General features: G+C 39.8%; 1 long non-coding RNA gene across 1 annotated transcript in view; it reads right to left on the reverse strand.

The window, feature by feature from the left end:
- Positions 1 to 8,486: 8,486 nt before the first annotated feature.
- LOC135421425 (uncharacterized) overlaps positions 8,487 to 27,856 on the reverse strand; it is a 181,724-nt gene continuing 162,354 nt past the window's right edge. Inside the window, exon 3 of the long non-coding RNA XR_010433995.1 lies at positions 8,487 to 8,563. This is a non-coding gene — a long non-coding RNA (uncharacterized LOC135421425). The remainder of the gene's footprint in view (positions 8,564 to 27,856) is intronic.

Here is a 27,856-nt window from a genome sequence, read left to right on the forward strand (position 1 = left end):
CACAGACAATTATATTTTCAAAGCAGTTGTATTTATGCTTGGAAGGAAGGACAGTTTTATGAATATGTAATCAAGGATGTAAAATTGGAAAGAAAACAAAATAGAGCATAGTTAATTCGGTGGTAGCGACAAATTAACACTGAGCCAAGCCCCCTGCACATGCACTGCCCTGATAAACTTGTTATTAGCAAAGGTTCACTCTAAGAGGAGCTTGGTAATCCTTCTTCTGTGTTTGCTCTTCTTTATTAGTCCTTTGAGAAAATATTGTTTATAAAATAAAGATCTGCACAAGCAAAGATAAGAGAGTCCCCATTCCCTGCCTAACCTGTTTAATGGCTAACAAGCTGGGAATATATAGCTCTTTTTTGCTATTTCCTTTATGCATTTGGCTACAGGTGTGTGCTGCACACCAGTGATTACCCAGCATTTAGGAGCAGCTGTGCCTCCAAATGAAAGATGAAACTGAACTGAAAGTTTGTTTGAAATGGAAGAAAAACCTGGCAGATGGTGGCATCCAGAAATAGCACCACTGAAAGGGAATTTTGTGTGCAGCTACTGCTCCAGAGCACTAGTGAGAACAGGGGGGAGGACGTCTCTGCAATGATCTGCAAGGGTAAAAGGGGAAAAATAAAAAGTAAAGGCAGTTTTAGGGGGAATGAAAACAACAGAGGGGACGAGGAGAAAAGAAGAAAATTAGCTTCAGATGTCAACACCTTAAAAAAGAACAGAAACTTAAAGAAGAATCTATTAGCAAAAGGAAAGGATTACAAGTATCTCTAAGCTGGGTTTATGCCTTGAGCAAAAGAAAAACTAGTGGAAGTACATAGAAAAAAGAATCATTTAGAGAAGGAAGATGAAAACTGACCAGCAGCCAGGATCAAACAAAGAAGAATTTAAATCTTAATAAGCTTTTGATGTATTGTGGAAAGTCATTTTCTTTGAAAGATCGTGCAAAGTCATTATGCTGAAACAGTTGTAGTTCTAAGCTTTCAAAGAGATAGGGGGTTAAAGGCATATGCCAAAAGGAACACTCAGTGGAGTAATTTTAGTTATTTTGCAAGAGAAAACTGTGACTTTAGGTTTTTTAAGCAGCAGACACGGTGCAGATGCTCCTGGCCAGCAGCTCCACAGTGCTCCCCGTAGAGCTGTCTCAAGGGGGAGCTTTGGGGGCTGCAGTGCCACAGCAGATCCCGTGTTTCCCTTAATCCTCTTGATGGCTGACTACAACTTTGTGTAAGTATTTGAGCTAAAATTTCTTAGAAATGGCCTAAATCTGAATTTAAGAGGAAATGCAGCCTGAAGTGATTCAGCCTTTGGCCATTCCCCACTGGACCAACACTACATTCTCCCTCCAGTGATGGTAATACCTCTGAACATCAGAGTGGTCTTGTAAGAGCAATTCACCTTTATCAGGGATACAGGCTTTTGACTTTGACATATTTGTGCATAGCTCCACTCTGTAATTCTCAATAAAAAGGTTTAAAAGTGTCTAAATCACTTTTCAAAATGGAACTTTACTCGGGGAAATCACAGAAATCTTCAGAAAAAGAAATCCCACATAACCGATTCCAGTTTGATTGGTTGGCATTAAATGAATTCTGTCACTGCTTTCTAAGTGAGGAGGCCAGGAAAAATGTGTTGTTCTCCATTCACTGTGCACACACAAGGTGGGATAATATAATGTGACAGAGTAATTAAGAAACTGTAAATTAATATCACATCTGGATATAGGAATAACCTAAAGCTTGACCGTTCCACCTCAGAAACGTCTTTTTCATTTAATGTTGTCTTTTGGCTGCAACTAATGCCAGACCATTCAGTAGCCTGAAATCAGCAAAATCCTAGGGCAGAGCACCCTGAAGACTTTAAGAGATCTCTAATTGCACTGCTCTTCTACATCTCACTGTTTAGGGAAAGCTGAAAACCTTGCCTTCCTGACAAAAACTGTTCCAGATGATTCACACCAGTTACTTGTGACAACTACTTTGCAAAAATCTTCTAATGTGAGTCATTTAGTGGTGATTCATTTACTTTTTCATCATTTTAAAACAAACTTTCCTGCGTGAAAAAGCTTAAAGACCTCTTTGAAAAGACAATTTGCAATTGCAAAGCTCTATTTTTCACTAGAGACGGAATTGCTGCTTTGCCAAAACAAAGCCCTTCTGAGCAATTTTCATCTATTTCTGGCCTTGTAAACCAAGCCCAGTCTGAGAGCAACGTTGAAAACAGTGACATCAGATATTCTGTAGCATGGGTGGGTTACTAGGCGACGCTGCAAAGTTCTGCAATGTTATCAAAATCCCAAGCTTTCCCTTGGGAAACTACAGTCATTAGATTATATTCACTCATTAAATAAATATCTGGAGCAATGAAGTACAAAACTTGTGAAAAGTTTCTTATCTGCATCAAAAGGTTTCCTTCAAAAGTTAATTTTACACATCTTAAATAACAACTGACATTTTCCTGTACAATGAGTATTTGTTTTGCTAAGAAAGTGTAGGGTAACCACTGTACCAAACTGGGAGCTATTGAGATCTACTGATTAGGGATTTCTATATTGGATTTGAGGTTCTAAGATTTTCTCTAAACTGTCCCCAGAAGACCAGAATTCTGACCAGGAATACACTGGAAGAGACACACACATACATATATAAAACAAATAGTCTTAATATATTTCATCAGTTGCAGTAGTCATGTGGAAAAGTGGGCAAACTTATAACCAAGGGAAACCGCCTAATACTGGGGAATGTCACTCACATTTCAACTCCCTGAGAGCCAAGATAAAGGATTCCCACATCAATAGCCATCCACAAATTAGCAGAATTTTGTAGAGAACAAAACCAAAGAAAGTTGTCTCTGTTGCTGCTCTAATGATGGACTTGTGAATCAATAGCATGGATTAACAGGCCTGTGCTAAATCCAGAGGAGCTGAACAGACAGCCCTGGGTTGAAGGAGGAAATGACAGTCATTTAACAATAGGAATGTGACAGGAACACCAAAAGCAAAGTCAAATTTGAAAATAAGTCCTCGTCAAATGCTGCTTTCCCAAAGAATATGTGACTGTAAAACAGAGAAGCTTTCACAGACTGGGCATGCTTTGCTCTGCAGTTGTTAAGTCTCTGGAGGGAGCTGAGGATGCTCTTTCAGGAGCTCAGATTTCATACATCACATTTGTAGAGTAGAACCATGATGCCCAGGTAGAAGAGCCTGAGGCTTTTGAAGAGGCTGAAAGAAACTTCAGCTATGCAAACATAATTCAGGAACACAATTTTTGTTCCCTTTTGCCTTTTATATGCCGTTATTATAACAAAAATAAATAATCCAATGATGTGCAATGCACAGCTCTGTACAAGTAGTCATTCCAAATGGATGATCACATGTACTAGAAAGGGCAAAATCATTGTCTTCCATTATACATAAATTAGTGTTTTGCATTTATGCAGTAAAGCAAGACTGAATAATGTATTACAATAATGAACTTGTTGGGAAGACAAAAAGCTCTGGAGTAAACTCTCTCCCCTGATATATTTGTGCCATTCTAATGGTTTCACAGTGGTTTCAGTGTGTCCTCATTTTCTCAGAAATTTGGATTTCAACTGTTTTGCGACATTTTATTAGGAAAGCACAGTTTTCTCCACATTCCCATAGGAGCTGAACTCTGAGGTTAACTAAAACTCTCCAAGTCTCTTTCTGCTAAGAGCAAAGTTCTACTTCCACATTGTACCGTATTTAGGACAGAAATGTACAAAAAACCTGGTGCTTATGAATGATGTGGGAAAAAAAGTACATTAGCACACGGTTCTGGAGATCTATCTGGCACAACTATTCAGCTATTTCATAATAGCTATGAAAGGCAAGTACAGTTCTTTCTTATTTAAGAAATATCCTCAAGTAGAGCTTGTTTTCTGCCTCCAGCAGCTTGTTTCCCCTCAAGCCTGTTGATAGAGTGCTGTCTATGAATATGCTGTTTTTCTTGGTGTCTGCAATACCCATGCTAACAGCCTGAAGCAAAAAGAAGCAAAGATGATGAAGGTGTTTCAAATATTCTCCCTGCTTCTGATGGTCAGAAAAACTGAGCAATGGAGGGATACAGCACTGCCTAATAAATGGGACAAGGTAAACACCCATGAATACAATGAGACACGTTGTTGACTTTATCTGGCACACAGACAGATGCTTCTATGATATGCTAGCATTAATCAAAAGCAGAATTATATACTTCTTTATGTCCATTCCTGATTTCACCTGCACCAAAAATATAGGGATTCTTGTTGTTCCTGCAGTACCTCTCCAAATCTTTAACAAGCTCAGCCACAACCAGCTTCCTGCCAAAATCAAATTTTTTTACCTCAAGTTTTTTATACCTCTCCTTTTTCCCTCTCTAGCCCATCAGTCTCTAACTCCCAGATGTAGATGGTGCTACACATCTATAAGCTGTATATATACAATATATAGCTGCTGGTTATAAAGATATAAGCTCAAACTCTGGGTTGTAGGGTAGCCCTAAATTTAGACATTGTTCAAGAGCAGTAATGCTCTTAATGAAACCCTGTGCAAACATTCTCCTTTGTGTCATGCATCGATTTATAAGTAATGAGATACCTGAAAAAACCCCAACATAGATAAGTCAAACATATTTCAACTTTCTTAGTGCTCAGGCATACCTTATTGGCTAGTTACTAAAAGTTCCAGTCAGAGCCTAAAAACTGCAATGGGAATTAACTCAATGTGCATTGGTTGTTAACCTAAAAATACATGTCTCTTTTCACTCTGTATAATAATTCTAAGAGTCAATTTAAAAAAATGGGATTTTATTACTATGATTTTATTGGAATTTATTATCTCCATTCTGTGAACATCTTCAGAGTCACTTCTGGGTTGTTGAACCACCAATCCACATCTGTTAAGATTTTTTTTGTCAACAGCCGAGGCTCCCCCAGCGCAGGGTACTCGCTGAAATCAGCACATGCAGCAGAAGTGCACTGCTCCTGCCTGACTGATAGCCAGTGTACAGGCTGTGGCAAGGTAGGGCACCCTTAAACTTTCTAAACTCCCAAATCTAACAGAATTTTTACTTTAGTCTTCTGAGTATTGGTAAATCAGTATCTGTTACAGCATCTGCTGACCTGCTGCACTATCACAGTTACCCACAGCTACCCCACACCTTATGGTAAAGTTCTTATCTCCTGCCAACACAACATTAATTCCACCTCTAGACAATTAACCCCCTGTCAGAACCATATTTGGCAGACTGAGATTTCTCAGGACTCAAAATATTTTATTAAGGGCTTCACGGTTTAAATGCTAACAGCACTAATTCTCTTTGTGGAGTTCCCCCAGGGAGGGATAAAAGAGTCAATTTAGCTGCCTAGCCTTTGTTTTCAGAAGCTGACGGTATCAAAAAGGGCTGTAGATAGTGGATATAATCCTGCAATATTAGCTGTTTTGATGTTCAGCTCTAAGTGAAGTGGATGCCTAAGTTATTAGTATACATAATATTTGCCCCTTGAATTGAACTATGTAATTAATACAGAAATATGAACACATTAAGTTAAAAGTTAAATAGCACAACCATAAAGCATGATATTAATGTTGCTTTCATTAAACATCAAGAGGAACAAAAAACATATGGAGGTCCTTTGATTCTCTTCAGCTGCTGTTGTTCAATCAGTGACTTGCAGTAGGGCATTACTAACATATATGACATGGTACACACTGGATTTGCTATCCTTGTGTTATACACTTTAATATATTTCTATTAACATGATAAGCATCTGATTTACTTCACAGTAGCTTTAGAAATAGCAATACTGTTTGATAAATCCAAAGAATATCTAGTAGAAATTATCTCAAACTGCACCAATTTATCTTGCAATATACAGGCAAAGTCATACCATATATGCAAATGTCTTGCAAATCCCATCTGAAAACACTCTGAAAATAGAAAATTATGTTTTACTACAAGACTTTTGTAGTGTAATAAGATCACTTTCCTAATTCATTAAGAAATGTCTTATCCAACATCTTGAAATCAGTGCCTTAGAGAATTTGAACAAGGCACTGAGAGCCTCAATAAAAATCCACTTGGACACCAAACTTTGCATATTCAGTATTGAGAAGAGAAATAGATTCATGGGTGAAAGATCATTTCTCATTAAAAATGCCTGAAAGAAGAATGAAACCTTTTCTGAACATTATTCATTATTCTCTAAATTTGGGGTTGGCAGCACCAACAGCCTAACTCGATTCACATCAGAACCTGAATTCATGGCATCTCTTCACAGAAAACTAGGGAGATGTCAGTGGGACAGCAATCAGGACTGGATAGTTTGTATTAAATTTCAGGACACAGTACCTAAAAATACACAAAAACAAAAGACAACTGAGATGGCAATTTGCCTTCCTTAATCACCTGCTCAGTGCAGTGCAACGGGAGCATCTGTAAAACTCAACAGACTCATCTGGGCATCTTAAAGGTGCAGCTGCCCCGAGGAAAAGGGCTGGCACTGAGGCTGGGCTGGCAGAGTCCTAGACAGTCTTATTCCACTGGTATTGTCAAGGGTTTGAGAGTTTGCTTTTAACAGAATCCTTGAAAACTCAGATAATAATAAAGGGAACAAATCTAAAAATCTATCAGCTATATAAAATATTAGCCAACACCTATGTGTAAACCTAAATACAATATCTAAAATATAACACGTAAGCAGCCACCCACTACAGTGTTGTGGGGGTGAGAGCTCCAGTCAGACAGCTCTTGGAGGTGGGCAGCAGGACTGGAAGGTAACAGGCAGACAGACTGACTTGGAAGAAGAATAGAGGAGGAAGAATCTGCCTCTAATGAACCAGTTTGATGAAATCAGTACAGTAGAGTTATTGTGCCAGCAGACTCTGCTCTGACAGCAGAGTAGCTCTCACTGTAACCCAAAGACACATGAGGAAGCCTGGGTAAGAGTGATTACATCTTCCAGGGCTCTAGAGATGCTCATTTATTAAATTCCTTCCAAATGTCTTGTACTAAAGCAACTTTAGAAAATTTAATGCAGTAAATAAAAAAGTTGCAGCTTTTAAATTGATTGTACTAAATGTCAAATGCAATGACTGACTTTAAACGCACAGATGTCTCATCAGACCTCCCTTACATCTTTTCAGGTATCACCTGCTGGCCTCCACTGGCAGACTGTGCCAGAGAACAATATTTTGTCTGCTTCAGGGAACTCAGCAAAACCCATTTTCTCATTTTTGTGTTAATATCTTGTGACAAAGCAACGTTACTCTGTACGTGTGAGTGCAAACACTGGGCATGGATACACCTTACCATGAACTCCCTTCTCTAGCAACTATCTTCCTTGCTTATGGAGCACTTGTATGTTAAAGGAAACTAGGGCTAGAACTTCATATCATGTACTTTCATAGTATAAATAAAATGTCAGACAAAGTTTTCCTTTTGCCTAATCTATTTACTAATGCTGTGAATGACAGAGAATGGAGACAGCTCTTGCTTATTTCTACTGTGTGCAGGATGTTGCCCTCCTGAAGTGCTGTACTTTCCTAACATTATCTCAGGGGATGAAGCAGTTTCCTAAGATTAAAAAGGAAGGGGTGATTGTTTTAATTAACCTGCTGCTACTGAAAATCTAAGGAGATTATCTCCACGTCTCTAAATACATGCAAGATAATAATATTTTTCTTGTTAGCAGAAGAATTCTTCTTGATTTCCATTTTTACCATGTATTCTTTGCCCCAGAAGGACAATTACAATCCTCCAATATAAGCAGACAGCTTTTCACAAAAAATCAGTCCCATAAATAAAACCATGCAGCAAAACAAACAGAAACATTTAGGCTGTTGCTTTCCTTCAATTAAAATATGACAACAGCTGTAGCAACTGTGCAACAGAGAAAAGCAGAGGAAGAGAAAACACTTTGTCCATCTTGATATGACCAGTTAATTGAGGGAAGTGGAAGAGTGAAAAACGTGGTGCACTGTGTTCACGTGCTGACTTTACAGAGTTGGCATGGAACCAATTTCAAAGTGAAAAATAGCTCTATGCAATTATTTAATCTATTCATCCTCATCTCTAAAACACCCAGAAGTGATTCTGCATGTTCTCAGTTACAGAAAACTCCCTCTAATTTCAAACATTCAGCACAGCAAAGTCATTCCTTGAGAATGGTTAGGAAATTCTTTTCAGAATGGTCTAGGAACTTCCACTGAGCAGGTTTGTGAAAGTCAAATCCAGAAGGACCTTGCATACTTGCACCTGGAAGCTTACAAAGCACCAGCCAGTATTACACAGCTGCAACCAACACTTTTCATCTTTCATTTTCAACAACACCCATTCGACAGAAAACTGCTTAGTAAAAGGGAATTTAAACAATATACAGGCTACCTCCCTTTTCAGCTCTCTACAAGGAGACCTTTAACTCACTATTTATAACTTAAGCCTATAGATATACACTGTAACACCATATAAGTTACTTACAGCTGTAAACCAGGAGTAACTTCTGATCTCACCCCTTCCCTAGTGGCAGCTACCAGGGATGAATCCCAGGGTGGTACATTCTGTCAGAACAAGACAGAAAGATTGGACATGTCAGAGCTCAGGGATGGAATCAGGCAATTCAGTGAGAACGTGCAGCTCCAAAAGACGCACAAAACCAGGAGCCATTTCCTGCTGAAGCTGAAGGACCATGAGGGGCAGAGGTGTACATCAGATAGCCAATTCTTGACTTTCTAACCTATTGTTTTCCTGTTGTTCTTTGCCTTCCTTCTCGAAGTCTATTATAATGATGTATTTTTAACCTGTTTCTTCAAGAAATGAGGCATATGTGGTTGTGTTGCCTGGCCATCTGTCAGTTTGCTATTTTCCCTCAAGCGCATTTGGAACCTGTTGAACAATTTCAGCCAATATGACAGAAGACTAAAGGTCTCAAACATAGAAATTTCTGCATATTTTATCAAAAAAATAAAGCTAAAGGAAGAGGAAGACCCAGTGTATGTGTGGCTGTCCAGGCTGGCATAGCACAGGACATGCTGCCACAACCTCCTGGCACGAGCAAGGCTGTGACAGGGAGGCTGCAGACCCAGGAGAGGAGAAGGAGGTGAGCTCTGCTCATGTGCAAATCCATCAGAAATCCATGGCTGTGCTTCCTCTGCAGGGCTCTACATCAACCAGCAGTGGCCTCTTCAGGTTTCAGCCAAAAACCAGGATACAATCCCTGAAGGATATTTTGTTCTTTTGGGTTTGTTTGTTTTTTCCCCTCCAAATAGCTTTTAATCCAAGACAAAACCAGAGGAATGGGGTGCATTAGTGGGAGGCAAGGAAAGAAGGCCAGAGGTGGTGTGACCATTTCATATGTATTGGAAATGAACACAGGGGATCAGGATGGCCAGAGGTCCAGAATTCCCAGACACCAGATTTTCCAACTAGCTCATATAACCTCTGTGTTTGATCCATAAACACTGGAGATTCTGAATCATTCAATAGCACACAAAAATCTTACAACCATCTTTAGTTACTGCATGCTAGTTTTCCGGGTGGGAACATTGGAACTTCCATACTGGGTCTGAGCAACTGTCTCCAGCTGTGACCAGGAAGGAAGGGGTATAAAACAGAGGGATACTGCCATTGATACCTGCACTCACAGCTCCCAGGGATCCACAAATTAGCTTTTCCTGAGTCAAACAGCATTTGCATCCAAACAATCCTGTTTAGTTGCCATTGCTGTGTCTATCCTCTGGTAAGCTGCCTAGTTCTTTTTTACACCTATTTACAGTTCTGTACTCAAAAACTTCCAGTAATAATGAATTTTGCAACTGAGTATGTTCCAAAAAAAAAAAAAAAAAAAAAAAAAAAGTCATCTTTTAATTTCTTTAGATCTGCCTAACACCTAAAGAAGCTTCCACTATTCTGTTATGGGAAACAATATATATTTGTTATCTACCAGCCAGCTTCACATTATTTATTTTATAGATACCAATCATATTTTCCCTCAGTCATCTCCCTTTCTGGATGAATGAATCCCAATGCATTTGGCATCTCCTCTCTGAGAAATCTTTTAGTGCTTTTGACCAAACTTGACAATCTGTGTTCCCCTTCTCCCTACATTTCCAGTGCTGAGTGTGTCCTCTGAGAGGGCAGGGCCAGAACTGTGCATTCAACATGTGGACAAATGGGGAATAAGTGATGGTGAAACAATGTTTATAGTGTTGTTCTCATTTCCTTTACTAATAATGCCTCAGATTCTATTTTATTGCTAAGAAATGGTCTAATTCTTTAGAGATGCCCACAATGACTCCAAGATCTCTTCCCTGAGCAATAGTAGAGGATTTAGAGTCCATTATTGTGTGTCTGTTTATTTTTCCCATGTGCATTCATTTTTGAAACACTAAATTTTATATAATTTTTCTTTTAGTCACTATTAGATTTCTGTTATTATTTCTATCTTTCTTCTACTCCTCTATTTTTGTTAGCATCTCCATCTTCTAAATCTTTTCTCTATTTTAAATTCAAAAGTACATAACCTTATCTTTATGTCCTTGTGACTTGCACCTTCAAGTTTTACCACCAACATTGAAGTCGATCATAATAGTGAAACTAGTTTGACATTAACAAGGAAAACGTTAAATTAGCCATAATAAGATATATTGAAAGCCAAATTAATTGTGTAAACTTAATTATTTAACAATTCAGCAACACTGTCAGTGCTTTCATCTACATCCTTCTGCAGCTCCTGCTGAGGGATTTTGTGTACCTCATATATATATGTATATATATCGTGTCTACATCTTTACATAAGGGATATTTTGAAAAGATTTCCTGAAGTCTTTTGCTCACTCTCAGCACCGTGTAGAATTATCAGCACTATTTGCAATGTGATTAGGGAGTCTTAAATACTGCTTTGTGCAATGGAGATACACTCTGACAATATTTGAGTGGCTGATGAGTCATGCAGAGTTTGGTTTCAGGAAGGCAGGACTGCATAACAAAGTGTGAGGCTGCAGCTCATCGCCAGGGCAGTCACACACCGCCTCCCTCATTGGAAATGCAGTCACATGCCATTATGCTACTTTTGATACAATATGATAGCCAACTATTCTTAGCAGGCATTGTGTTGAATGCAAGTGGAATAAAGTACAGCGTGACTGCCCCTTGTGCTATTTTAGACAAATACAGGGAAAGCCAAAGTGTTTTCACAGACGCTGTGCTGAGGCAGAAGGGTTTCACATTAGCAATCCTAAGTACTCAGCCTAAGCTGCAGTAGTCACTTCACAACTGCAACAACCACAGGTGTGCTATTCAGTGATGGACAATTTACCAACAAAAAGACAGAGAAAAAAAAATATTTTTCAGCTCCTCATTGCATTTTTTTAGTGTGTGAGTTTTTGCTTCTGTGTATTGCAAGAGAGCTGACCATACTAATATGGTTGAAAGAGTTCTGCGAAGTTGCAGCACATCATAGGAACAAATTTAACTGAAGACAGGATATTTTAAAGAACTGGAAACATACCATCATCACCAATTAAAAAAAAAACCAAAGCAACACTGTATTTCTTAAAAGCAAATCCTGATTGCCCACTCTGCTGCAGTTATGGCTGAAAATATTACAAGGAATTTGGGGGAGAAGAAAAAACCCATCTTTACTTCAATCCTAACAGTAATAAAAAGGTAGCATACATCAGAATCCTTGTCTCTCCAGCACTTTAATAGAATACCCACTTCCTTTATCTCTGAGGAGCTCCAATATCCAGCTGCAGGGAAAAAAATATATGGATCTGGTACTTTGTGAAGATTACAGAACTTGTATCTGTTTACCCAGTTATCAATTTAAAAGAAGTGATAGGTCCAGAAGGCTCCTTGCCTCAAAGCAGGTTCAAATGCCTTTATATCACTGCTGACAGATGCCTGTCTATGTCCAGAGATGAATATGGCATTAACTCTTAAGGAAATTTATTTCAGTGCTAACATTTAAAATGGTTCTACAGAAATATTTCTGAGTCAAAAAAAAAAAAATAGGCAGAGAAAGCTGGCAGGAGTAGAACATACAGTTTAGGATAACAATTCTCCCTAGAGGAAAGTTAGAACAGCTCTGCATCCTCCAACAAAGCACAGGATAAAAATCAACAAAATGCAAGTAGGAAGCATCAAACAGAAGTTGAACAAAGTCCTGGATTTGCACCTAAAAATAAGCAATAAGAACAAATATATATACAGGCTGTTTACTAAAGAAAGTTTAGAATAAATCTTGATATATAAATAAAATAGACCAAGAAGGAACAAAATCACTACAAAGTGAAATTCCAGTATGGGCAACAAAATAGCAGAATGAAGTTTATATTATTGACTTATGAGAAAGGTGACAATGACTGTGACAATCACATATACTAAGTAGGTGTCAATGTAGGTGACACTGAGACAAAATCCTTCCATATCATAAACATTTGCTTTTTGGGGAAATTTGTTTAGGTACCAAAAGAAAAAACCTAACTCTTGACTTCACAGTGAAGGATGCCTGTGACCTCATTCAGAATATTGCTTTCAAGGCAAGTGTATCTGCACACAACCAAATCATAAAATAATGAGCAAAGGAAACCACAGAGGAAGGAACAAACCTGTTATAGCAAAAACGAGCAAACACAGTTCTCATACAGGTAAGTCATGGCATTGCAACTTCTTAGGAGTTCTCTGTAGGGCAAGGACAAGGCAGTTTAGATGCTGTGCTTGAATCTCCTAAAGGCTTTCAGCAAGATTTCTTAACCAAAAGTTGATAAAATGCCATGAGAATGTCTTCTTATGGATTAATATCAGATTAAAAGGACAGGAAAGTAAAGTAGGAATAAATAGTAGGACTTCAAATGAAGCCTCTGGCCTGAGGCTTATGCTATTTAGTATTTTTGTAAATGATCTGGAAAAGGGGTGGCAAGGATAGCAACATTTGCTCCTGGTGGCAAATTATTTAGAGTAGTAAAAAGGCAAGCAAACTGCAAAGGCTTGCATAGGAATGTCGTGATTCAGAATAATTAGGCAATAAAAGTACAGAAAAAAATTCAATGTAAATAAATGTAAAGTAACACACATGGAAAAGTAACTTTAACTGTACATATTCAGTGACTGAGTTTAAATTAGCTATTAACTTTCAGGAAAGCTATCTCAGAGCTATAAGAGATAGTACCATGAAAACATCATCTTGGTACTCAGAATCACTTAAAAAGGCAAATAAAGCATTCGGAATTTTTAGAAAGGAAGAGAGAATAAGAGAGAAAACATGATTATGCCATTTTATAACTCCACAGTGAGCCTACTGCTGCATTTTCCCCATCTTGGAAAGCACCAAAGACCAAAGAAGGTTCAGAGAACTGCAGCAACAGTGATCAAAACTCTTCAGCACTCAGAGACAACAACAGAGAGGAAATTCTGACATTTCAGGATTCCCATAAAGTGGAATTCTTAGGATAGAGGAGAAATTCACTTTTGAAATGCCAGCATATGTTGATTCTGAAACACAATATGCTTCTTGGGACTCTGACAGCTGGTACTGAAATCACAGTTAAACTGCTGAAGTTCCAAGGCTCAAACCCTGTGAGGGCAGCCCTGGGGCTCAGTGGCTCTCAGTCCCCAGGGGCACTCATTTCTTCAGTCCTTGGCCTACGTGGCAGCCCCAGCCCTGGCTACCCTGGGTGGGTGTCACCTCTTCTGCTGCAGAAGCCTGAGCCTAAAAATTCCCACTGCAGGCTCGAGTCAAGGGTCTGGAGAGCTCCAGCTTGTGCTAGGGCTTCCAGAGATCCCACACTCAGGGACCTGGCAGAAAAACTTATTTACAGGCAGTCACAGTAGCAATGGAGTGTGATTTATTGCATGAAGATGTCTCAGTTTGAAAAATTTTATTCAGTATCAGCTGACAGCTATCCTCAGTTTTAATGAATCACAGACTGGAACAGGAAACTCAACTGAAACCACCAAGATCCCCCCATTTTGATCAAAACCATTATGGATCTTGTGGTTTCTGACCAAAAACCCAAGCCACCTTGGCTTTCTCAAATTGTCTTAAATTCCTTTGTTTACTTCTACTTCATTTTACTGAACCAAAATAAACCAGCCTCGAATTTCACAGACTTCATGAAATGTTCACACAGTACAAATACTGGCCAATTGGAAGCCCAGACTAACACAGCACGTCTTTGGACTGATTCCTAACCCCCAACATGCTGTGGCACCAGTTTGAAAGCCTAAGATTTATAGCTGCTAAATAACTTACTGCAGTTGAAACTTCAGCTCATTTGAAGGCAATGGGAGTGCTGCCTTGGGCTCAGTTTGGACTAGAATTTCACTGTTTCACTGAAAGTTCCATATTTGTTACAATAAAAAAGCATTTTTTATTATTTTTATGGATTTTTAATCCCTGTGTATCTGTATTAAAAACAACCTATTAAACATTTTTGAAATGCAAACTCAAAGGAATAGCTTTATCATGGGTATAGTAAACCATCCTTTTATATGTAATTTGTAGCCACATTACTCTAAGGTTCAGAGCTCATCAATTAGTAATTATTTTAATATATTACAGTCATTGGAGGAACAGAGAAGGCCCAAAACCAAAGTTGGGCCTCCTCTCACTTCATTTGATTCAATCAGGGGGTTTCCATTGAATTTGCTGCAGCGAGTTTAGACTCTGCCCGTTCAATTCTAGGTATATGTAGTACACTGAAGAACAATTCATACAGGCACACAGAACATGAATAACCTGCTCCTTATTCCTGGCAAGACAGTTCTTCCCTCAGGTGAGCCAGACACACAAAACAGACCCACTTGGTTCCCTTATTATCTTTCTATTTACAGAAATAATCTGAAGAGTCCCGGACTAGTTATTACAGATCCATCACTGACAAACTGTGATTAGGAACCTCGTTAACATTAATGCACCACCTACCTGGAATGCTGTAGTGAGAAACAGTCAAAACCTCATTTCTACTAAGGGGCTTTTTACTCTCTTGAGTACTGTGGTAAATGTAATGACTCAATTGGTTTTGATGCTGTTGATGGGCAACATTTCAGAGCCCTCAGGTCAGCTTTTTGTATGGGCACAAATTTAGACAAGTATATAGACAAGTATACAGACAAGTCTTTTATATTTCTTGAAAGAAAAGATGAAGAGAATTGTAGAAGATTCTAGACAAACATGCAAAACAAACAAGCCAGGACTATGGGAGATATGACTTGAGATATGTCATGTATGTAATTAAAAGCATTACACCCAGGATGAGTCATTTAAAGATGCATCATCAACAATGATCACTTAAGCAATCGACAGACAGGTGTAGATGGGTGCCCATGGGGGCTGACAGCCTTCTCTGAGCCCATGGCATGTCCCTTGCCTATCTGCAATTGCTGTATTTGAGTGAACTTTCTGCTGTGCCAGCAGTAACCCAGGCATATAATTACAACATCTTTGAAAAAGCTCATCCGAGGAACAAACAAGCTTGCTTTAAAAAAAAAATTCCTCTTATTGCCCTGACTCATAAATCTATGATGCACTTATTTAAATTCAATAGGCAATTTTAGGGAGAGATAAACAAATTAAAGAACCTCCACTAAATGACAGAAAATTCCAAATAAACATAATCCATTTTGCATTTTAATTCCAGTGTTGCTTGTCCTTGTCATGGCTGTTACCTGCCTTATACATCCTTTTTCTTCTTGAAAACAGTTCTCACGTAATACTAAAGAAACAAACTACAGAATACACGGTATTTTTTTTAAATCAAGTAATCCACTCCATCCTCCATGGACACACAGAAGAAGGCTGGAAACAACAATGGCAATTCTTTATCATGCCAAGGAGCTTTTCTTTAATGATTCTTCTCCTCCTAACCCCTCTAGAGAACAGTAATTAGCATGCTGTTTGTCCAGATCCATCAACAATGGCAAGTATAAAGCTGTAAATATGCCACGCGGGCGTTAGATTTATTATGGTACCTTCCAGTCTGACAGATTTATACATTGTCTTTTTTGTGGCAAAGGGGAGAACTGCTGCACAAAATCAAGAAAATACTTTGCAAGCAGGAGTCCTCAGCTACGTCTAAGAATTCCTGTGAGTCTATCCAGGTCCTCCTGCTATTCCCATCACCTTGGAATCACCGTTTCCTACACTCAGCCTCTCTCACCACCTCCAGAGAACACCATTTCTTGCTGTTGTGTCTCACCATATGTATTCGTCAGTTTGCAGAATCCTGTTTAATGTATAATCAGAGAACAGAAAACACTTAAGGCACAAGTTCTGAATTCTGCTCAGGAGGGACCTTTTTCCATCTAGGTGTCATGGAAAGTTTTCTCTGTGCAGACTGAGCCACCCCTCAAGTCTCTCAAGCCTGAGAATCAGCAGACAGTTCCTACCTCCCCTTTTCTCATGCCCACGTTCTCCTTCACAGATTGTTCTCCCAAGCACCAAAAAGCCAAGTTCTGTCACTCCTGTCCCTGTTCCACTGCTGAGCCCCAGGCAGAGCAGTCGTGCTCTGTGGGCTGGTGGGGGTTTCTGTCACAGCAGGGACACACGGGCTCTGCCCTTCACTGCAGCTGCTGGGGGAAGGCCAGGGGTGGGCAGGGAGGGGTAGCAACAAACAGCAGAGCACATTTGTTTTCAACAACTGAAAAAGTAAAGGCAAAAAAACCAAATCTAGATAAACTGACAGGTGGTAAATCATGAAACGTTTCATATGGAATTTTTAAGAGATATAGGAAAGCACCATGTGGTGCTCCCACGCACGGTTTTATAATCTATGTGTGTCTATCGGTGAGACAGGGAGCAAGGAAGGTGTGCACACTGCAGAAATGTTATAGGACTGCTTTTCAGCTCCTTGTCATTGGGCTCCTTTCACTCCACCCACCAAACCTGGAATAGCATCCCAGTTTGTCTAAGTCTGGCATCTACTCCGTCCTTCATTTTTTCAGCTCACAGTGAACCATTCCCTTCATTTCTCAGCTCTTTGCTCTGAGCTTCCTCTTCCCTCAGCCTCTGTCTCCTCTAGAGTCCCAGGGTAGTGTAAGACCCAATTAAACCCCACATCAAGTAATTATTTCATACCATCTTTCACCCTTTTTTTCATTATCTCCCTAGTATGACTAAATTCTGCACAGATTAAAACTATTTTCTTGATGCCTCAGAAATGACAAAGGGAAAAGTTATGAATGTTTAAAAATAATAATTGTGTTGAACAAGGACAAGGCCTACAATGTTTAAAAGGAAAGCCTATTTCTTTTTTAAACCCTGCATTTTTCAAGTGCTTTAAATCTCTTAAATGTGGGACCACAGTTTCTACTGCTTGGCTTTGCACTTTGAACCTATTAGACAGATGGTTTCAAATTCCCCAAATGTAAAAATGCAGCCTCCTGACATGCATTATAAACAGGAAATTTTTAAGACTATGAGAAAGACTGGGGTATTTTTCTTACAAGATCAAAAGATAAAGTACTTGAGGGGAAACAGTTATTCAGCCTTAAATATATGAGAAATTTTGGTGATGTTCTGAGCTTTCGAGCCTGACACCAGAGCCAGACAGGCAGTTACAAGTAAATTTCACATGCAATTTTTATTCTTCCTCCTTTTTCTACAAATATGGATTTACAACACAAGGAAACATCTATATTGCATGATACATTAGGATATATTAAGGATTTATGTCTTTAGGATACAATATTGAGGATAAACAAATGATTAATGGTAATAGAAAAAAAAATACTAGCAATTGGGTGGTGTTGGCTCAGCTAAATTGCCAGAGGAACTATGTATATCTTGAGTAATATCTTGAATTTTATCATTTCTGCATCACAAAGAGCTAATATAGATCTTGGAGTGTTAATCTGAAACTAGGCTGTGTTATTCAATCAACAAGAGGGTTGCACTGCCAACTGGAGCTCTTGCATGATGAGTTGAGCTGCTGAAATTGCTCCTTGCCAGGATACTGTGGTCATTTTTAAGATACTTCATGGTGAACAGGTATTTCTCACTCTTGGATTTCAGCACAGTTGGTTTTTCATGTAATAGGACCTCAGGCTCTGCTATTAGAAGGATCTCAGTTACTGTGAGACGCAAAGCCCAAATGTCAGACATATAATATTTATGAGAGGCAGCAAAAGAAAAGGTTGCAGCTGCCCTATGCAAAATGACTTGGGAACTGAATGGAAAACACCACAGCTTCCAGTGGCTGAAGAGTCAACAGTTATATACTGTAAAATTATAAATAAAATCCTTTAAAATATAAGAAAGCCTTCCATTTTCTCCAACCAGAACCTGAGGCTATGAACGAGTGAAACTCCAAAGGTGCAAAGAGAATGACTGGCTGCAGGCTGTTGGTTGAGGTTCCAAACAATGCCGAGTGCAATCCAGCAAGACATCTGTAAGAGCAGCACTGAGATGCTTCCAAGTGCTTCCTGCTTCCCAAACCAGGAATATCAGATCTACAGCCTCTTTTGCTGTGTTCTGTACTAAAGGAAAACTGTAAGGGAGGGGAGTCACAATTTTAAGTGAAAGTCAAATGGGAACACGGGGTGTTTCAGGTTCCTAAACAACCCACTCAACCCTCACAAGAGGCCTATTGCAATCACACACCTGGATTATGGCTGTACAAAATGACCCAACACTACACAGCTGTTACAAGTTCCCTAGGAGCATTCTGAAATCTTGAATATGCTTGTGGGAAAACATGCTTTGTTTGTTCCTAACAAAGGTAAATCAGTGTCTCAATTAATGTTCACAGAAACTTTAAAAATATTTTAGCACAAGGCACCCAGACCAGGAAAATGGATCCCTCCCTCCCTCTATTGTTTCCCATTCAGAGTCAAAATCTACACTTGGTACTGTGATGTCTGATTCAGATATTCATAAACCCAAATGTCACCTTGAAATATCAGAGGGTTAAGATTTAAAATTCCAGCTTGATCCACCCCTTTTAGCCCCCGATCCTTATTGTTCAGTGGAAAACTACTTTGAATCCTGCAGCTCTCTGCCTTCTGTTCCTCAGAATAACTTATTCCTTACGATATTTGCTGCATGTGTGGAAAACAAATTTACCTCCCAAGTGCCTATATTTCCAAATGGTCTCAAAGAACAGTGATTCAAACAGATGTAAATTTTCAGCAGCAGGAATACTACAGTGATTGCGGAAAATCCCTATAGAATTCTGCTAAAAGAAGAAATATGTGGAACAATAACTGAACACAAACAATCCTTCCCAGGTGAAGCATGCAGAAAACTATTAGTGATGGAGAGAAATCTGCAGTGCATTTAGACAGCTTAATTTATGAAGCTTACCAAAATAATTAGAAGAAATCCTGTGAACTTTTCGACCCAAGTGGAATCTTTTCATTTAATGAGTTAAAGGAATGACAAATGTCTTGATGAATGTGAATTTTAAGTTCCCAGGCACGACAACCTATTAGGAATCTTGCCCACACACAGTACCACACATGCAGCAGTACTTTCTAGTCCTTGCTCAAAGCCAGGACCCTCTTCTTGTGTGTGGTATCAAATTCTAAGTATCACACGGCCATCACCATGGTAACTGATGGACCACCAAACTTCCAGAGAGCAAACAAACTCCATACTCCCACTGCCTCATCATGCACCGAGAAAGATAACTTTTTCTTCCTACTTTATGATGGTATTGTGAGAAAGCTGATGTGAAACATGGCTACTGCCATGTCCAAATGCTAAATAAATTCAAGGTAACCACTGAGATCAGTCATCCCTCGTAGCAAGCATTGCAGTAGTTGGCAGTGGAGGTAGTATAATGTGTGGGAACTCTGTAGCTGGGAGACAAATAGCTTCTAAGAGTATTTTTAGCTATATTTGGAGGCTTAAATCAAGAGTCTAGAACAATTAGGAGACAACCCTGACTGATGAAGCCACAGCCCAGGTTACTCACTGGAGCTGTGCTGTTCATGCCCTTCGTAGTTACATGCAGCACCTTTCCAGAGGCAGGACAGCAGACACGTCAGAACTGCAGCTGAGGAGGAAATGTAAGGTGAAGCCACCCATGTGTGCAATGCAGCAAAAGGTTTTTCCTCTAAAGAGTGAATATTTACAGAAAATATGAGAAAAGATAATATAATGCTCATGAATGTGCTCAAGGCAGCTGCCAATTGGGGGTCTGTGCTGTCTCTCCATGGGGAGGGATCAGACCTTTAAATCAGTTCAGTGCTGAGGACTCAGGAACACACCAGAGCTCACTCACTGCATCAACAAGCCTGGGCACGTTTGCCCACTGCCCAGAGCAGATATTCACCAGGTAAAGTGCTCTGCCAAAATAGAGCTGTATCCCAGCCTGAAGAGCAGCACTGATGCCTGAGTGTAGCAAATAGAGTAAAGCTCTTATCTACAGCTCTAAATCCATTTATATTCTCACTTGCACATGACTTATGTTGGTTTCAGTGGGTGGCAATTCTACTTCTCTGACAGCATTTTATAATAAGAAATCTATCCAAAGTAAAGAGGGAAATACATTCTGATTCCAACAGCGCACTCAGGATGGAAACAGACTTCCAGCTGAAGACATTCTTGCAGATGTATTTTATTGGTTTGATAGAGCATCAGCAGTAAAATATGTGGAATTTATCAATTAAATGACATCAGCCTAAGACAGATCTTCAGCAATTCACAACATTCTGCAGTGGCTGCCTCACCTGCAGTGCCGTTGATGCTCTCTACTAGCTATACACTAACCCTTTTCAAGCAACTTTCATTTCTGTGAATGTAAATAGTTTTAGTTTTGATTTTTATGTGCAAAGGCTTTTAAGGGAGCATAGAAAAAATATGCCAGGATGTGCTTGTGTTCTATTTCTATTTTTATGACTTTTTCTTGTAATGCCAAAGTACCACACATTTATTTGCTTTGACCTAATTAAGGAATACATGAAAACCTACTTCACTAAAGTTCAGTGATGCCAGCCACTGCTGCAAATGACAAACACAAGGACTTACTGGGTCACTGCTGCACACTGAAATGTAATCAAAGGCTGAAATGCAAAAGCATACAACAAAAAATGCAGCTGTCTTCAAAAAAAACTTACTACTACTATGGATTTACATTATAATACTCCTCTAAATACAAGCACAACGTACTTTCTTGAGAAATCGTAAAAGATTATAAGTTAAACAGGAAAGATCAGTCCCTACATAATGAAGTTACAGTACTAATATAGCCTTGGAAAAGGCATCTTGGAATATTGACAGTTTAGTAGAAACTGGCAGAAACAATGAAAGGTATAATACCAGGACCTAAACACAACACACCTAAACCACAATTCCAGCCTCAGCATCAATGTCTAAGGGCATCAGTGAGAAAACTTTGCTGCTTTTTAGCTGGGAATTCATTCTTGAAGAGCCACTCTCCCTTTCTCAGTCCTTTTTCACAATTTCTTGCTGGAAGACTGGCAAATGGAAAAGATGTTAATGGCACTTGAACATCTTTCTGCTTTATTCACAGGTGCCATAAGGCTCATGTCCAACAAACAAATGCACCCACATTTACCTGCAGCTGTAAAACTGAAGCATCCATATGGTAAACTGCTTGCTTTCACAGGAATTTCACCTGCTCTAGGTGTCCTGTCCTGTGTCAACCCATGCCAAGCTCCATACTCCCCTTTAATTTAGTTCTATCCCTTTCCTCTAAGATCCAAGGACTGTGCTAGGAGTGAATATACTTGGTGACATGAGACACAGTGGCTCTGTCACCACAGAAAATGCTAAACAGCATTGGGGGGGGAAAAAAAAAGGAAATTTTGCTTGAAAAACTACAAAACAACCAGTGCTAATAGGAGCAACATATACTTTGGCCTTAGCTATGCTTGTGCTGGGGACAGGCACAAATATCCCTTCTTAATGGCAACAGAAAACTTCCTGCTGTGAGGGCAGGATGGGACATTGAGCTGGAGCACTGCTGCTTGTACCTCGTCTCTCTGCTCAGTCAGTATAAAGAACACACTCAAAGGATAAGGAGCATCCCAGAGCCTGGGATGCCAGAGCCAGCATGCAGGAGCTGTGATATGCCACAGGGAACTGCAGGAGCTGTGATATGTCACAAGGAACAGCACATACCAATACAGCAGCTACAGTTCTAGATGACCTTCCATGTTTAGGCACAGAGCTCCAGTCGGGCACCCACAGCACTGGAAAAGTTATCCCCAAAGGGAGGAGACGGACACGTTGCACCACTGCAGCAGAAACATTGTATTAAGAGGTGGAGTTTGCCATTTCATTCCTTTAAAACGATTATTAGCGAACTGTTTAAGTAAAACTTGGGCTTATATCTTCTGCTTCACTTGAAGTTCTTTGTAGGAGGCATAAATCACACAAGATAAAACAGCCACCGTATCTGGAGGAGTAGCTCTTGGCTTTCCAGCTCTCAGCACAGAAAGTAATGATAAGAATATTGGCAAAGGCTACAAACAGGCTTTTGGGACTGTGACTACTGGGATTAGTGACTCTCTGTTCTCATCTCCTTTGTGTATGTGTGGATTCATCACTTCTGAGACCGTTCCCACTACCCAGCTGCTCCTGTTATCCACGGAAGTTGATTGAGAGGAATGTCTCAGAAGCCCTTCACAGATTGGTGAGGGTCTCCCAGGGGATACAACAGAATGATTGTTACAAAGCACCAGGGATGTCCTAAGTGCTTCCCTTTCCCCAAAGGGCTGAGTCATACAGGATTGCAGGTAAGGAGAGCACAGAGCCAGCCTCAGGCTGCTGAGGATGCTGCTTTGCTAACTGGGGTTCAATGAAGGTGAAACAGATGCTCTCTGTTGGTCAACAGCAATGCTGTGGCCAACACCCAGGAGCAGATATTGTGAATACAACCCTACAGGTCACCTTTCTTTCCAGAGGCACCTCAGCCATCCACGCTGGCTGCTGTTTCTTTCACTGGTTCTGGTTTTTGCTGCTCTTTAAAGCAGCTCTGGGGATTGCTGATATGAGTCACTGCTCTTGGACAGCAACAAGAGTCAGTAAAAGTCCTAGAGCAGGCTGACCATCCAGAGAAGCCATATTCCCAAGGTCCTAAGGAAGGATCCTGCCAGGATGCAGTCAGGTTGTGTGGTCCATGAAAATGTGCAGCCTTGAAGGGGAAGCATCCAGGTAAAATGATGCATTGTTGGACATACAGGAGAAACTTCTGGTTAGTTTGGATGTTTTTAGTTATTAATGTCTAGGGAATTTTATTTCTGAGCCAAGTGTGGTCAAACTATGATTTTATAGCCTTTCATTGTAATGTCAAAGTACCACACATTTCTTTGGTTTGTTCTAATTAAGAAATTATGAAAGCCTCCTGCACTCACTCTGATTTTGAGCTCCTAAGGCATTGCAAAGAGAGATTCCTGCATCTCTGAAAACATTTAAATCTTATTTTGGATGTTGTCACCGTAGCAAAATTAGAATCTCTGAAAAATATTAACCATTTTTTCCACCTTTATTTCTCTTTGCACTGGCATTCACAGCAGTAAATATGCAATGATATTATACCTGTCTTCAGCAGCTAATGAACAACCCACTAGATAGATATACAGCTGTCACCTTGCTCCTGGGATCCGTGGCATATATTGAAAGGACATTAAAGGCTGTCAGAATTATGAGTTTGATATATGTAAATGTTTTTAAAGTTTTACTGACAAAGGAAACTCATTCTGTGAGCTATACATCACTAGACTGATGTCAGAGAACATGATATTAACTTTCAGTCATCTTGGCATGCCATGTCCTAGTGACACAGCAAAGAACTTGGTAAGCAATCAAGCAGCTTCTACTTTAATTTACAACAGGTCTTTTGACACCACAGCAAACAGAGCACATCCAAGTTAAAAATAGCACATGGAAGTTCATTTCCCAGTTACTTTGGTGATATACAGGAGTACTAAAGAGCAGGTTTCCCAGTTGTGCTCTGGAACAGATGTATAGAAAAATTTCAGTAGAAACAATTTTGGGGAAGAAATTAAAAATCACATATCCATGATGCACTCTTAGATTTGTTACAAATGTGAGTCCTCACTTATTAACCTTTACATCACAGCATATCTCGGTATTCTTCTCTGCATAATCCTATCAGCTGTGCAGATTTGAATTACTTTATCTTCAAGTGCCAGCTATATCAAAATTCACTAATTCCATCATCAAAAATGAAAGTCAGTAATTTCAGTCAATCTTTGCATTGTTCAAAATCACACTGGCCAATTACTTGACAGGGCTTTGTCTAGTGCTGATTAGAACTTCGTGCCTCCATTATGCAAAGTGGATCATACAACAGTCATCAGTCACAGGCTGCCCTGCTGCCCAAACCCTTCCTGAAGGGTCTTAGGCAATTACCCTCCTATCACACTTGCATTGTCTGACAGTGAAGCACAACTTCCATCAGGTAAAAATGACAAAAACATCATTGCCTGGACCTGATTTACAACTCTTGACAAACCCCCACGAAGACCAAATCACCATAAAGCAGAAGTGGAGTTGCCCTTTCCAGCTACCCCAGTGCTGCAGGACAGCAGCACACACCAGTCCATGGCTCAGGGTGGGGCTGGAAGAATAAGAAACTTTCCCCTGAAGTACCACCAGCTTTATGGGAAGAACTTTAGATACTGAGATGACAATGTAAACAAGAGTTACACTCACCAAATCCAAACCTAAAATTGAAAGAAGCTTTACTGTGTTATGTGTACTTAAAAATCACCTTTCAGGAACCAAGCCCACTGCAAAATGCAGTCTCAGTTTCAGAGAGATCATGGGCAAAAAATCAGTAAATTTGAGCTAGGACCTAAACCCATTAGGGGGCTAGTTTGACACACACTTAGATTTTGGGCTGTAAATGTCACGCAGCTCGTGCAGTCATTAGTCATCCCTACACACAATACATACACATGGAGGCAAAATGAATGTGGTTGCTGACTTACAGCTCTTATGAACACCTATCCTGACCATTAATATTGATAAAAGTATCATTAATAATATGGGATAGCAGTGTAAATTGGTTTCAGCATATACAGAAACCTCTCAAACCTTTTACTATAGCTGGGGTAGAACCTCTGTGGACATTTATATAAATTCAACTTTTTTTTTTTTTAAATGTTGGTGATTTCTCTTGCCTCTGTACTCTAAGAGTGCAGATAAACAGGGATTGAATGCTGAAACACTTTGAGAAAAGCAGCTAACATAAGATTTCCAGCCCCAGCTTGAAGAAAGAAAAGGGCTGGAGCACCAGCTTAGCACCCAGAGGATAATTCTATGCCTGCATGCATGAATGCAGCTCCACTGGGTAGAGAATTGGCTCCCCAGTCCTGCAACAGCTGATCCAAACTGAATTCATTCTCCTACCCTCTTCTGCAGGAAAGGCCTAACAGTACCTTGCTGTTGCTTTTACAAGCTCACAGCTAAAAGTGAGATAGAAGACCACACCAGAAACCTTCACACTGTCAGCTACTACCTCTGTCTGCCTTGCCATGTCCTCTCCCCCAGCTCCTGCCTATTAGCTGCCCTTTAAATGACTCATCCACGTCTCCATCTGGAAAGAACATTTCCTTCTTTGTATTCTTTTGAGGAGGGCTAATAAACTGCCTGAGTCATCACCATTTTTCACATGGTCTGGTCTTAATGTTTCAATACTCCAATTTAGACAATATCCACTTGGAGGAGTTCTTTGCTCAGCAGCGGGAAAGAAAATAACTTGACTCCCTAATGAAAACCTCGAAAACATCCCAACTACTAAAGGGTAATGAGACATGGCCCTGATTGATTGCCTAATAACCTTTATCTAGATACTAATGAATGTAATAAATTGTGGGATTTATGGGCATCCTCTGAGCAGAGACCATGTTTGAAAGTACCTACTTGGAGAATTCTAAGTTGTGATGTGACTTCCAGCTCCAGTATCACTGGGAAAAAAAGGCCTGTGTTATGTGTAGACTTGAACTGACAATCAATCAGCTGAGATGTTAAACAGTCTAGGAGAATAAATTAGCATTAAGTAAAGTTGAAGTATTATGGGAAAAAAACCCCTTCATTTAAAAGTTCAGGCATGCTACAGAGGTCATAAGGGCCAACCTGAATAGTAATGTGATTTTATCATTATGGTTACTTATTACAATATTTGATAATTAATTAGGATCTTAAAATCAAGTCCCAGGCAGAAATCTTTACAGCATATTAGAACTGATTGTAACATTTGCCAAAAAAAAAAAACCAAACCTCAAAACAACTTAGGATACCACATCCCAGCTCCAGAAGTTACAGTTTCAACTATCCATATTTCAAAGGTATTTACACACCTACCTCTCCTATAAATCAGTGTTCTGACTATAACACTCCATATCTGAAGTGCTTTCCATAACACTTAGACTTCTCAGATTTGGAAAGCAGGACAGTCAGGCCCACTAATTTTTGTTTGCCATTTAAACTCTTACCCCTTATATTTTTGTTCTAAAAGAAGAAAAATGAATAAGAGATCTGGGATAAAAGCATGGTAAGCTAAACAGGAGCTTTTATTTGGTTTGCCAGTTCTCATATTTGAGGGCAGAAACCACCTTAGCATTTCTGGTGTCACTTGGCATCTCCAGGTCTATTTTGTTCCTCCACTTCTTTAGGGCATGAACTTAAGGGCCATGCCAAGGAACGTGGCCAGTTCTTAAGGGACATTTGTAGCCAGAGGAGTGCTGCAAACAGTCTGATCTATGCATTTCTCCAGTTCAGGTAACACAGTCAAACCTCAGTGCCAAACTGCAGCTGATCACCACACATGTGCCAGGAAGGTACAATGTGTTCTGGCCCTTTCCCCTCCAGCTCAAGGACACTGGCCATGCCCGAGGAGCAGCTGGCAGCTCCCCCAGGCAATGGGCTCTGCTCCAGTCTCATTAAGAAAACCAGTGGGTAGGATGAATCTAGCAGGATAAAATCAGGTCTAAAATGCTTGGGGGTAGACTGATGGTAGCAGAGCATCTCCTCATGAGACAGAGCACAGCCCAGAGCTCTTGACTTGATATGCCAAGAATAGGTGTTAGCCCATGACTGCTGTGAATAGATTCTCTGTATTTGGGGAACAGTTTTAACATGAGTTACGTCCTGAAGAAACTGCATAGCACTTTCAGGATGTTCATTGCAAAAGTTTTCCCCTGCTCTTTACAAACTTGAGACAAGTCCTAAGAACTCCCAGTGAACTTAGACATCTCATATGAAGGCAAGAACAGCAACATCAGTAAAGCGTGTTTACAGGAGCACTTATGAATCATCAGTGAGTGCTTCATGCTCATTTTGAAAGTGCAAATATAAACAAGCCTTTTTGCTAGCATTGCTTGCTACCCAAAATCAATGTCAGTACAAATGAACAAAGTACAAGAGAAAGTTCCAATACTGTCTCCATTTAAATATTACAATGCTGGCTTCCAACTTTCAGCAAGCTTCAATATAAATTGGTAGTAACTTTGTGGCAATATCGATGTCCACGATTACAAATATTCGTAGAAACAGTAAGAAAAAGAGCTTTACTTTTCCAAAGAGCATTGATTATCTTGTAGAATTTACTAATCTGTACTATAGACCATTCAGTTTTCATTCTTTGAGAGAGAACATTCAACCCTCCCCAGGTGACGGCCCCTGCATGGCTGCCCATTCCCCGTGTTGGGAAGAGCAGTCTTTGAGATGCTTCGTGTGCTGTTAACACAATGTCTGCTCAGGACTGCAGAGAAAGCTGCAATTGCTCTGTAGGGATGATTTATGAGCCAAGTGCAGACACAGCCTCACCAGAAAACATCTCCCAACACGCAGCCCCTGGTCTCTTAGAAACACCTCTGCTTGCACCCAGGTTTTCCTGTCCCTAAACAAGTTAACCTAC

This window comes from Pseudopipra pipra, chromosome 13 (assembly GCF_036250125.1).
Source record: "Pseudopipra pipra isolate bDixPip1 chromosome 13, bDixPip1.hap1, whole genome shotgun sequence".
NCBI classification, from domain to species: domain Eukaryota; kingdom Metazoa; phylum Chordata; class Aves; order Passeriformes; family Pipridae; genus Pseudopipra; species Pseudopipra pipra.